The sequence below is a fragment of the Lepisma saccharinum genome, chromosome 20, assembly GCF_977018435.1.
Source record: "Lepisma saccharinum chromosome 20, izLepSacc3.1, whole genome shotgun sequence".
NCBI classification, from domain to species: Eukaryota; Metazoa; Arthropoda; class Insecta; order Zygentoma; family Lepismatidae; genus Lepisma; species Lepisma saccharinum.
Window position 1 is genome coordinate 42,702,885 of NC_139248.1, and position 14,459 is coordinate 42,717,343.

The window sequence follows — 14,459 nt, forward strand, 5'->3', positions numbered from 1 at the left end:
GGCTGAGATCTGTGCGCAATGAAGAAACAATTGAAAGGGTGAGAGTTGCAATCACAAACAGCTCAAAGAAATCTGCAAGAAGGTTGTCACAAGAAGTCGGTGTCAATAGAGAAACAGTGCGCAAAATCCTGAGAAACGATTTGCACTTGTTTCCGTACAAACTTCAGGTATCCCATCAGTTGAAACCGACTGATTTTTAAAAACGTTTAGTGCTTTGCAACACAATGTTTGGACTTAACACTAATCCGAATTTTGGAGAGTGGATGATAATGACCGATGAAGCTCATTTTCACATATCCGGTTATGTGAATAAGCAGAATGTGAGAATATGAACTGTAGAAAAGTTACTGTATGGTGTGCATTATCGAGATCATGGATCATAGGCCCATATTTTTTTGAAAACGCAAATGGTGTTACTGTAACTGTTAACGGTGATCGTTACAGACAAATGTTAAAGAGTATTTTTTTTCCTGAGTTACAGAGTCAAAACACCAATTTTGAGGACATGTTTTTTCAACAAGACTGCTAACTCACAAGCCACACTAGTCGTGAAACAACGCAATTATTGCAACAGAAATTTCCCAATCATGTGATTTCGAGGTTTGGTGACTTTGAATGGCCTCCTCGTTCCCCAGACTTAACTGCTCCAGATTTTTTTTTATGGGGGTACTTAAAGTCTAAGCCACAAAACCAAACAACTTACTGGACTTGAAAAGAGCCATAAGAAATGAAATTGACTTGATATCAAATTAAACACTTTCAAAAGTTATGGACCATGTGTTTGTTTGTATTCAAGAATGCATACGATTCAATGGAGGGTACCTCAAGTCTGTTATTTTCAAAAAATAAGCAGTGTTTGTTATTTTCCTGTAATTTCATACTACTTACTCCTATACTTTTGTAGCTGAAAGTTTAACACACATAAAAGTATACTCAAAATAAATGTGGTCATTAATTAATTGTCATGGGCGTTAAGAAATGACACACCTGATTTGACGTGTTTCTTGTTTACTGACGAGGCAACCTTTACAAATCATGGTCACGTCAACCTTTGGTGCATGCACTTTGGTTTTGACAGGTGGAACACTGAAAGAGGTTGTCTACAGGGACACACCAGCAGACATGAAACACTGCATTGGTGCAGCATGTACAGGAATTACACGAGACATGACACAGCATGTGCAACGATCTCTGCGTGTTAGACTGCAAGCCTGTATTGAAGCTGATGGCTGCCATTTTGAACATACCCTTTGAAAGAAGCAACTTGTCGTTCATAGCACAAGCATGCTTGTCGTGTAGAGCACCCGTATCTTGTGTCATGATTATTTGTACATTGCACATTACCATCAGAAATAAAGGATGCTGACAATCTCTGTATTACTTGTAGACGTCTATCATCTAGAACTGGTCTCTAAGGTTTCTGTTTCGGAAATGGCCAAGTGGTATGTTAGCAGGACTGCCATAGCAGTGAGCCTGCATCCTTCATAGCAGTACTGACGGTCAAGTGAGGCAGTCTGAACTTTGCGTTGTTCAAAATTATTAAAATGTCAATCCGAATCTCAGTCCTTATTTGTACTTGCATCATGTAACGCAGGCCCGTTCCTTTCAAAACATGTCCCTTCGTTCGGGACATTTGACTTTCCGATAATTGTCGGAACCCCGAATATGTATGTTACTTTTGTGACCCTCATTCTGCTTGTCGTTTGTGCGAAAACCAAGTATCAATGGCACTTCTCGATTCTTATTCGAGGTGGTCTCCCTGAATTTGGTCCACATCTTCTTGTGATGTCTGTGGCAAATGTGGATGCTGGGCATTGCAGACACCCACACTCACCCTGAGGTCACCACTCAGCAGCACCATTTCTATGCAATCTTGACGAGTTTGTGACATGCTGGTTCACCTGGAACAAGGATGATAACAACATGCCATTACATTGCTGACAATCCTACTTCTGTCAATACTAACTTTCTTCAGAAAGTTATGTAGAAAACAACTTCTGTTTCGTGTTTCTGAGTCAATTCTAGCCTCAAATCGTGTATCACATGACCCCCCTTCCCATTTCAAGAACATGAGCTGAATCCAAGATGGCGGTGATGTCAGAACTGCTGTTAACCTCCACGTTTCAGAACTATTCGCTGTGGTACTTTTAGGTGCCCCACCCGGTATACAAGTGAAAGAAGTGTTAGTATCTAACTGTTAGAATGGTGTTACATTTTTCCAAGGTACAATTATCAAATTTGGGTTAATAACAGTTATTTATATTAATTAGTAAATATAATGTTCAACATGTGTCATGATATTGACAGTTTTTATTATCTTTAAAGGGGTTCAAACCGTTGCAGTAAAAAATTATAAACCAATATATATATATACATATATAATTAACCCTGGAACCACACTGAGGGGTTTCGAAACCCAACTGTTTGTTTATCATGTGCAATTTCATTGTAGAGCATTGTTTGCTGTGAACCTTCAATGCTGTGAAAGTTCTTGAGCTGTGTGAAGGTTGTTATTCTTCCCTCATTTTTCACATAAGTGATTAATATTGCATACTTTATTTATTTCTTGTTTCACTGCATCTTGCTAATTATGCACTAACAGTGTAAGACGCAGCAGTGTAGCAAAAAAAAAAAACATTCAAAAAGTTCTAATTTAAGAATTAGAAGAGGTTGATTCTTGAATCTCATCTGAAATAAAGGGTTAGAGAACTTTTGAGTCAGCATCCCGTAATATTCTGGGTATCGAAGGGCCTACAGTACAGAAACTGGAATTCCAGCTTGGATATTGGACAATCAATCTCATTGTACCATTTGTTCTAGGAGTATTTGTGCTGAACACCAACTGAGAATGTGACCATATTGTAAAGAAGATTGTGTGTAAAGTTACTGACAACTGTGTATCGAAGGGGACTGAAAACAGAAAAATTTACTCACTAGCCAAAATTCATAAAAGAATAGACGAGTTCAGATTTTTTTTAAATAAAAAATGGTGAAAAGATAACATGTAACTTTAGTAAATACAGAGAAACTAGTACTCACTTTACTTTATCCGCGAAACTGTTTCGCAGATAAAGTAAAGTGAGTACTAGTTTCTCCGTATTTATATACTACCGCATCTCTTTCTTCCCAATTATGAATGTAACTTTAGGTTAAATAAATCCTAATTTTTTATTATCTTAATGTTAATTGAAGGGCTCGGGTGTAAAACATGTTAAGTGACATTTTGGTCATTTCTGAGTTCATTAAGGAAAAAGGTTATTAGAAGCTATGCTGTAGATAAATTGTTTTAGTGTTGTGTTTACCAATTTCAAAAGGCTTCACTGAGTCCAATGCAAATTGTATGACATGGCAATTTCACTCAAAAATAACCAAAATGTCACCATGTTTTACACCACAGCCACTCAATTTAAAAATACCCTGTAGACTTTCAACTATGTGAGTCATATTTGCTTCCTAGCCAAATAATGTGATAAATTTTCCATTCCACACATGAATTATTTTAAAATGTTCCATATACATGAAGAATGAATATTCATTCATTCATTGTTTTCTGCCTAATTGGCAGGTTTTTCACTTCAATCTCCAGCTTTCCCTATTCTCCGCCTTTGGTTGTGGGCATCGTCATCATGTGGAATTTGTTCCCAAAAAATTCACTGTGTGGTTCCAGCATTAGTATTGATTACAAGTTTGGAATTTTTTGCATTTAAGAAATCAATTTTAGAACTGAAAAAGGGACCAAGTCCTGATTGTTTAATTCCAAATTTACCATGGTCCACAGGCATTTTTTACATGGATGAATTACTAATTTCATCTGTTAACACATGCTTCAGAGTCTTAGTGATCACTTACTGCACATTTTCTGGAGGACGATTTACCCCTACACATACTCTTACATAATTTCTTGTTTGTAAACAGCCATTTACTTACTGTTGTATTGGATACTCTACTGCTGCCATGTACTTCACATGCATGAGGTGCAAAGGGGTATTTCATTGTTAGGTTAGATGGCTCAGGTTTAGACCTCTTACCACTAAAATGGGTCTCACTGCAGAACATGGGCTGCTTTTTTCCTCTAAATAGACGAACAAAATTTATATCCCCTGAAAGTACGTACCTTCTACTTCCATTTTCCGGTGTTACTTTACCGATTACTATTACATTATTGCACGTAAAAAAAGTTTTTCCTGCTGCTAAAAGCAATGCATTTCTCCATTCTTTCGTGTCCATATTGTTTACGCACAGTTGCTGTCATTTGTTTCGAGGTCTTCCTCTCTACCCAAGAGTTTTCCTACCTTGTGTTCCGACGTCAGATGAGGAATGCCTACGAGGTTAGGGTAGGCCCGTTAGGTTAGGTTCCATTAGCATAAATACAATGAAAAATTATTCTTTGGGCTAAGAGAACTAAACCAAGCTAGCCTCAAATAAAAATGCTTTTTTCCCGTGACGTCAGAACACAAGGTTGTTCAAGTGTTGTGTGATAAGTGAGAACCTTCGTTTCGCTGAATTAGAGTTGATTTGTCACTCCAGATTCCACCCACACATGCACAGTTTCTTTCATTATCTCAGACGAGGAATGCTTACAAGGTTAGGTTAGGCCTGTTAGGTTGGGTTCCAATAACATAAATACAATGAAAAATGTTTTTCCTGCTACTAAAAGCAATGCATTTCTCTATTCGTTCGTGTCCATATTGTTTACGCACAGTTACTTTCATTTGTTTCTGGGTCTTCCTCTCCACACAAGAGTTTTGCTACCTTGTGTTCCGATGTCAGATGAGGAATGCCTACAAGGTTAGGTTAGGCCTGTTAGGTTAGGTTTCATTAGCATAAATACAATGACAAATTATTATTCAGGCTAAGAGAACTAAACCTAGCTACCTAACAACGTAGGCATCTTTTGCTTTCACTAGATTTGTGCAGGAATGTGCGCCACCATGTCACTTTTTCCTTCCAAGAGCGTTCAACCTGGATAAGTATTTCTCATTTTTTTCAAAGATAAAAATTTTTCCGCACCTTCAAACTTACTTTTCCCGATTACTAACTACAAAACATTCCCAAAAAATTATGAACCGCGTTCCTCCTAAGAAGCCCATATTCTGCAGTCTTACCCTAAAATGCTTCAACCACAGATCTCGTAATATCTTGTCTTGAGCACAAAACCTTATTTAATCCTCGATGAAAATCTGCAAAAACTCTTGTCCAAATAGACTGGAAACCAGGAACGTCTGCTCACGCAAAATACATTTCAAATCGTAATTTCCATAACTAGTACTTAGGGAAGTTTTTAACTGTGCTAATTAGTTTCTACAAGCTTTGAACTTACTTCCACAATCATTTCCAGTATTCTAAAGTACTTCCTAATAAGACCCAAGTTCCTGTATGCATTTTTCACATGGTTCGATTTCGATTTACATCCGTTAACACATAATGCGGAGTTTTAGCGATTACTTACTGCGTGTTTCTGTACTTGCCAACAGCCATTTGCTTACTATCGTCTCAGTTATGAACTGCCCCTCTTACCTAGGTCACATGTGTGAGGTACGAAGGGGTTTCTGGTATCAGTTCATGGAATCTGTTCGTTTATCGTGTGTGTTCTTTCTTCTTGTTGCCAAAATGTTTGAAGATTTTGTCCAATAAATGCTTTCGTAGTTAGGTTAGATGGATCAGGTTTAGTTTCCTTAGCATTTTAATAATAACCCTAAATGCTTTTGTGGGCCAAGTTCCCTTTGTTTTATTGCGATTTCATCATGCTACAAATGCAATTTTTACATGGTTCGATTTCGATTTACATCTGGTAACACATACTGCAGAGTTTTAGCGATTACTTAAGATCTTGTTCAATATATGCTTTCATGAAATAAAGTCCCTACATGCATTCTACTAATGTTCCGATTTACTTCTACTCATTCCTACTAGTCTACGATAATTACTGTCACTTGTCAATTGTTAGGTGGGTAATGGTTAGTTTTCTTAGCATCAGCATTAAAATCCACTACTGATCGTGGCCAAAATGTTTGAAGATTTTGTTCAATAAATGCTTACTATCGATTCTATCAACAGAGAATGCTTTCACCACGGAAAACACACATGGTTGAGTAATTTAATTTTCCCCAACGTAAAAAACTTTCTTTCAAAATCCAAAGAGTGTTCATTACTTTAAGGAAGGTTCAAATTTCATGTGACAATGACAGCCAAAATTCAACAATAATTAGTGCTTCAGCTAGGAGAATTTGAAAAAAATATGAAACAATCGGAACCCCTAATACTGCAATAAAGGTTGCGAAAAATCATTAAACAGTCGAAATGTGTCAATCTTACATTACTTTCTAATGCATTCTAGAAATGTGTATAATCTGCTGCGAATGTTTGGTGTCCTACAGTTTGGGACCGCATGTCCTACCCTTTCCTTTTAGCACTATAGTAACCCTACCAAGAACAGTTTTGAATGGTGGACTATACTGAATTACCCATAATCTTCATGGCCGGTCCAGATAAATACAACAAAGAATAGCATCCCAGTATCACAAAAAAAGAAGACCTATCACTTTATTGAGTGCATTAACCCTTCAGGTGGGATGTGATACACCCTAAAGATTCTATTTTTGGTTGTTGCTGATGAAGTGTGTATGTCAATCACTGTACCCTCAAGTTCAGTTACCCTCACTTGCTAATATAAGTAATACACCAATGGGCCTATCACAAGAATTTTCAAGGACAAATCCAGAATGCCAACCTTCTACATCCTCCAGTACAAGACAAAGTTATGCAGAGAAAGTGAAGAAAGGATATAATGTGCCAACTCCATTCAAAGAATGCCTTGTATTCCCAAAACGTCCAGAAAAACGAAACATCACAAGGAAGAGACAATTATTTCCTTTGGTTGTGTCAAGTAAGAAATGCAGAAAATAATATTCCAAACAGAAAAGCAAATAAATAAAAAATAAAAAAATGCCACTGATTCTAAATATTTACAAAATGGTGAAGATGAAGAAGACTGGGTGTGCAACACAAGGGTGTATGGAGTGTAGAGTCTTCTGGGGGTTTTAATAACAAGTGGGTCGAATGTGATTCATGCAAGAAAACTTATCATTTCTTGTGTATACCAAAGTCTCATGTCAGGGCTTTTTGCCTGGATGATTTAGACGACAGTGACGAAGATGTGCGCTTTGATTATCATGAATGTGCCCATCTAACTGAATCAGATTAAAGCTAAATAGGAAGCTAGTGTAAATAATTTACATATTTTAGAAACATTAATTGTACTCTTAATTATTATTATTTAATAATGTGTACAAAATGGAAGAAAAATTGTCATGTAATCCAACATGATTAAGCACTTGCAAATAAGTTACCAGCCAGTGTCAATAAGTCCATTTACTTGTAATGTGTTCTTAAAATGATTCATAATAGACCACTTGGAAATTCTTCTGCAAAACAAACTTAAATTGCATTTTTAACAGAGAACGAAATGTAACTTTTAAATTAAGTGTACATTACTGAAGCAGCGGGTTACAAGAACTAATTCATTGTGTCCAATACTACCTCATTATACGTCAGTGTAATATGTTCCCAAACACCTAAACAGCCTGTTCACTACCGTAATAACCAGAGCTCGGAAAATTTTGGATGCCAGGTCGCCATGGCAACAGAAAATTTCAGCCTGGCGACTGTGATGTTTTGCTGTAATATTGCCATATTTTAAATTTGCATGTATGAAATTTTGAAGATTCTAAGGGTAAATTTCTTGTATCGGACAAACGGCTGAAATTTGCTAGTTCATTTAATTTGAATATTCGTACTTACGTATTCTGTATTGAGAAACATTGCAGAAGGTGGCATTTTGATTATTTCACGGAAATAAGCTCTATTTGCGACATATCGAGTAAGTTTTCTTCGTTTCTTTTTGCCTTCAGTAACACGCAAAATGGCGGTCACAGTTTCACTACCGTACTCGGCATGCAGTGTTTCCACCCCCACTGCACCCAAAAATACCTACGTAGTCCCACAAACCACTGACGCATAGCCCCACGAACCATTCATACATAGCCCCACGAACCATTTCCGGGAAGGTTAGGTTAGGTAGGGTCACGTATAGGTTACAATAGTTAAAAATTGGTTTCGAAATAAACATGCTTAGCCCCACACACCATTCTCGCATAGCCCCACAAACCATTGACAGATAGCCCCACGAACCATTGACACATAGCCCCACAAACCATTGACACATAGCCCAACGAACCATTGACACATAGCCCCACAAACCATTTACGGAAACGTACCTTGTTCAGTTACAAAAACACGTGTTTGGAAACACTGACCGGGATTACGTCATCACACATAGGCTACATCCACCTGGAAGTAAATGGATGCAAGAGCTTTCGTGCATCGGCACACATTTATATCGAAAAATAGATGATTTACCAGCAAAATTAAATGAACGATGCGATAAAACACTTCTCCGAACTTTCTCAAGTATAAAGAAACTGCATTCGGTAAGTAATTTCTCCTGTAAATTTGAAGAAATCCGTTTGTCCGATACGAGAAATTTACTGATTCGAAGTTCAAATTGCAGTACAATGTAAGATATCAACACAATTTTGAATACGGTGTTGCTCAGTTTCTTATATGTTGATTTGTTTATTTTTAAGTCCACTTTATGCACAGGAACGCTAATCAGGACTGGACCTACAGTTTAAAGTGGGATCCGAACCACTTGTGCCTCCACAGGGTATCGAACCCTTTATTTAAGGTGACGATGCTACCACTGCGCCATCGGGGAGGCCCTCTCAGTTTCTTATAGTATGCACAATTGATAGTAGGTGGCACCACTTGAAGGACAAGACTGTAGTTCTATTACTAATACATCTCAGGCTGACCCGACCAAGAATGTTATTCTGTTATTATTATTAGAGTGAAAGCATGTGAATGCGAGTTCAGTGCAAGTGTGAAGGTGAAGTTCTTTGCATTTTGTTTTCGTGCTTTAGGGGGGGAAAACACTTTTTAGTCTTAGTGGTGTGTGAATTCATTACGTTAGTGACTATGCTAACAATTTCTCTTTTTTTGCAATTCTTTCGAAAAAGATAGACTCGAGTTCAAGTACTTCATCAGAACCACATGGGTCAGTGGCTGCAATATTGGAGTCGAATAACACTTCTGCTATGACAGAAGCAGTTTTCAGAGGTTGGGAATTTAAGGAAGAAAGGTGTAATGAACTAAAGTGGTTTGAATTTGATCCCAGTGTTGGTGTTGGAAGATGTGAAGCATGTGCTTCATTTCCCGCCATATAAGATGGAAATTCAAAACTTATGAAATGGTTTACTGATCCATTCAAGTTGAAAACTTTCAATAAACATGAACAATCATTTCCCCATTAAAAAAAAAAAATGTGTTGTTGCAAACAGGGCAGTAACTTCACCAGAATCAGCCTCTTTGGCAGCATGTATGAAGAAGATGGTCGAAAAGATGTTTGCACACCTCAGAAGTGTTTACATAGCCTACTATGTAAAATAATAATAACAACCTAGGTGTTGAAATGGAAAGTGAGTATAGAAATGACAAGATATGTACCAAATTTGTGTCTCATATATCTCGAATACCTAGAAAAGAATTAATCCTCAAATACTTAGAAAATAATTATTCAGTGAACCGCAAGAACAAAAGCATGTATGTTGGAAGCAGCATCAACAGATACATTCTGTATGTGCTATCGACTATGCGCTATGAATATATCAGTGTGACTCCAAAAAATTCTGGTAAATTAGGAATATTTCGGTAACAATGTGGTATGGGCACAACATATTTCTTCATTTTTACAGAAGAAACTACTTATGGAAATGAGTTTCTGTAGTATTTTGAAAGTTCATGGAGGTGTTTTCTTTCGTCGTAGAATCTATTTGACCGGGAATTCATGTGTTATTCAAGAAAAATATCTCTCTGACACAAAATAGACGTTGCTTTCATTTGCTTCCCCTACATGTACCGGATGTTGCGTACGTTTGATGTCGTAACTCCCTGTCAGTGTTTCCAACCACGACGTTGTTTTCATTGTTTTGGTGCATCTAACTATGCTTGCCTAACCTAACCTTACCGGAAATGGTTCGTGGGGCTATCCGTGAATGATTTGTGGGGCTACCTGTGCATCCCCACAAACCATTGATGGATAGCCCCACAAACCATCTCCGGTAAGGTTAGGTTTGGTTGGGTTAGGTTAGACAAGCATAGTTAAAATTTTTAAAAAAAATCTGTGCATAATGTACAATTTGCACACGTGACGAACACGAAAGTAGTTATTTTTCAGTGAAGAAGGTTGGAAACACTGCATACCCACTGATGATGCACAACGCGACTCAAGCTGAGCCTGCCATATTGTGTGTTACGCAAGCAAAAAAAGGAAGAACAAAAATTACTGTTAATGTGAAAAATTGAAATTATTTTCGTGAAAAAAGCAAAATGCAACCTTGAAGAATCTTTCGCAAAGCAGAACAAGTAAGTACGAATGTTAAAAATGACGAAATTAACAAGTGAGACGTGTTGTGCCCATACTACATCGTTACCAAAATTACCTTACGCAAGTATTCATGCTTCCCATAGACATTGTACTTTCCATTGACAAGTGACTGTAAGTATTGTACACTAGTGGGAATTATTGCAGATTTAGGCTAAATCAGAACATTAGTAGAATGCATTTAGGGGCTTTATTTTAATGCTAAGAGAATCAAACCTGGCCTGCCTAACCTAGGCCCACCTAACTATGAAAGCACATATTGAACAAAATCTTAAGTAATCGTTAAAACTCCACAGTATGTGTTAACAGAAGTAAATCCAAATCCAACCACATTGAAATTGCCCTCGTAGCATGATGAAATCATAATAAAACAAAAGGAACTTGGGCCCTATTCATATACATAATGGGATGTTACACCCCACCTGAGTCATTATGTAACTTTTCTGAAGCCAGAGTCGTGAAGGATTAAAAAAAATGGGTAATTATGCGATATCGCCCGAACACCTCTCACTCGTTTACTTCATTAATTTTAGCATTGATACTTACCTATTCTGCATTGCGGAAGATTCTTTAAGGTGAAGTTATGTCTTTTTCCATAAAATAGTGTCAACTTTTCATATTACGAGTCATTATTTGTCTTCCTTGTTCCGCTTGGATAACAGACCAATATGGCATGCACTCGTCATGAATCATCGCGTGTCGTGCTTGTCGGTTTGGAGTGGGTATGCAGTGTTTCAACCTTCTTCACCAAAAAATACCTACTTTCGTGTTCATTATGTCATCACAAACCATTGATGGATAGCCCCACGAACCATTGACGGATAGCCCAAAAACCATTCACGATAGCCCCACGAAGCATTGATGGATAGCCCCATGAGCCATTGACGAATAGCCCCAAAAACCATTGACGGATAGCCCCAAAAACCATTCATGATATCCCCACCGACCATTTCCAGCAAGGTTAGGTTAGGTAAGCATACTTAAAAAAAAAGAAAAAAAATTCTTCTTAAAAAAAAGGCATTTGGAAACACTGGCAAGACCGCGTGACTTCCGATGCTCGCGCCATTTGCAGGTACATAATGGAAACAATGGCATAATGTTGTAGCTTTACAGAAAATGCAAGTTCTTCACATAAAAAGTGATTATTTCTTGTTCTGCAGCATTCTATGGTGAAGTTTTCAGTTTCCGCGAAAGAAAATACCTCCAAGAACTTCGACAATGCTACAGAAACTGATTTGGTAACGATGAGATAAACCGGAAACACATTTCTTGAAATTTGCAGGAGAAAAGACGAGAAAGTACTTACAGAATTTAGTTCTTGTGGACTTTCTGAAGCTGGAAAAGTGTTTTTTTGAATTGTGCAAGTTATTCGGCCTGTAAATAAGGTAGTTTTCGACATTCATGTATCTCCGTTGCACGATAGCTCGTGCCACCATTACCGTCAACTACGTGAATCAAATGTTACATGCGTTCGACTACATAACCCCCTGCCAGTGTAGCAACCACGCTGTAGTTTTAAAGATGACGTGTGAGCATTTTTTTTTCCAATTCAATTTTTTATGTTTGCCTAACCTAACTGAACTTAACCTAACCTTCCGTGAATGGTTTGTGAATCAATTTTCGCTTAAAAACCTTTTGTGAATAGTTTGTGTGGCATTTATCAGTTCATAAGTTTGGAAACACTGCATATCAGCTGACGTCACAGCATATTAGCTGACGATAGACGTGAGTCAAAATTTGGCCGCCAATTAGCAATGACTAATAAATACTTATAATGTTAAAAATAAAGCTTTTTTCATTGAAAAAAAGTAATCCCTAGTTTAAAAATGTTCCGCTATGCATATGAGGTAAGTAGAAATGAATTTTATTTTTAAAAACGAGTTAAATGTGTTTCCGGTATATCTAACTGGTACCACTGATTTCAGTAAGTAGTTTCTCCTGTATATTTGAAAATATCCGTTGGGGTAAATATGCGATATCGCCCGGACGGATTTCTTCAAATTTACAGGACAAAATACTTACTGAAATGAGTTTCTTTAGCATTTTGGACGTTCTTGGAGGTATTTTCTTTCACAGAAAGTAAAAAAATTCGTAGTTCAATGCTGCCGAACAAGAATTAATCACTTTTTACGTAAGAAATTGGCATTGCCTGCCACATTATGCCATTGTTTCTATTGTGTGCGTGCAGATGGCGAGAGCGTTAAAAGTCACGCGATCTCTGCAGTGTTTCCAAACATGCCTTCTTTTTACGAAAATTTCTATTTTTAACTATGTTCGCCGCGCTTTCTTTTTTCGATGAATTTAGGGGTGAAATGAGTGCTAATGGAACCTAACCTAACAGGCCCAACCTAACCTTGTGTGAATGGTTTGTGGGGCTATCCGTGGATGGTTTTTGGGGCTAACGTACATGGTTTGTGGAGGTCAACATGAAAAAAAATTGAAATAGTACGTAATTTTCCATCATGAAGGTTTGAAACACTGCTTGCGCACTGAAAATAGACAAAACACAAGCTGGCGCGTCATGACGCACGAGTGCATGCCATATTGTCTATTACAGAAGCGGAACAAGTTAGACAAATAATCAATCGTAATATGAAAAGTTGACAGTATTTTATGGAAAAAGGCATAACTTCACCTTAAAGAATGTTCCGCAAGGCAAAATAGGTAAGTACCAGTGGTAAAATTAAGGAAATAAATGAGTGAAAGGTGTCCGGGCGTTATCGTATATTTACCGTTTAAAAATGTTCCGCTATGCATATGAGGTAAGTAGAAATGAATTTTATTTTTAAAAAAGAGTTAAATGTGTTTCCGGTATATCTAACTGGTACCACTGATTTCAGTAAGTTGTTTCGGTAAATTTGAAAATATCCGTTCGGCCATATCGCATATTTTCCAAAAAATGGAACGGTTCAGCGTACGGACGGCGTCTATGAACCTGGTTTTCGAATTAAGTGCAAGGATGATTGTAAGTGTGCTTTAATATTCTCCTGGAATGTATGTATCAAACACTATACAAAAGAAGTTTAAGAAAGTTTCAAAACTGAATTCCAAACGTTTCCTTTCATTAATTGAGACTATTTTCAGTAAATTGCAGAAATTTAGCACTAGCATTTGTGGATGAAATAGTGATTATTATTATTACAATATAAAATATTATGACAATCTACCTCATACCAGTATTATTTAGCAACCAGAATGTATTGCTATTCCAAAATCTTAATATCAATCACTATATATAAACACTTTCGACATGTTTGTATTATTCTCATGCTTCTCTTTCACTTGTTTGTGATATGTCTTGCCAACGAGTTGTTTCTGGTAAACATTCGTTACAGCTTTCTTGTTAAGTGTTACAACTCTGTGACGTCATCCAAACACAGAATACGTTCTTTTATCGACTGTTTCATGTTCATGAGTGAATCATTTTAGAATTGAAGGAATAGCTTAGAAAATATCCCAAAAACTAGTTTAAGATACGGTTAGTAACGAAAAATTTTCAGGACAGAACTATTGAAGCTTTTGACAATTCCATTCTTGCAAATCACGTACATATTTGAATGTCGTCTGCTTTTGAACAAACTGAAACAGGAACAGAAGCTCCGTTCGGCGAGCCAGTCGTCTTGAAGATCTTGCACGTTTAGCGACCGGGCGACGGAAGTTGACGTCACAGTAAAAGTGGTAAAAGCGACCGGCCATTCAGACAGCTTACAGCCTTCTTGCAACGTTCATATAGCCCCCACCATAGCCGATTCGAACACAAATAGTGCCAAAGGTTTGTGCACGCAAAAGTAGTTTCGTTTGTGCACATCTTCCAGTAAGAGCAAGTCAAGGAAAAGTTTCGTCTGCAAGATCCGTGGAGATACATTATGCAACATTGTTATTCGTACACATAGAATTTCCGAGGAAAAAATGTCATATCTACTAGTAAATATAATCATTTTCATATGTACCTGGAAAT

The 14,459-nt window shown here is 37.3% G+C and overlaps 1 protein-coding gene across 2 annotated transcripts in view; it reads right to left on the reverse strand.

Moving 5' to 3' along the window:
* The window catches only part of LOC146003594 (erlin-2-B-like), a 49,186-nt gene extending 35,372 nt beyond the window's left edge, over positions 1 to 13,814 (reverse strand). Inside the window, exon 1 of one of the 2 annotated variants that reach the window (XM_083141903.1) lies at positions 13,676 to 13,814. The gene's annotated coding sequence lies outside the window, so the exon portion shown is untranslated. Of the gene's footprint in view, positions 1 to 13,668 lie in introns of both variants that reach the window. The other variant, XM_083141904.1, reaches the window with a different exon arrangement.
* Positions 13,815 to 14,459: the final 645 nt, after the last annotated feature.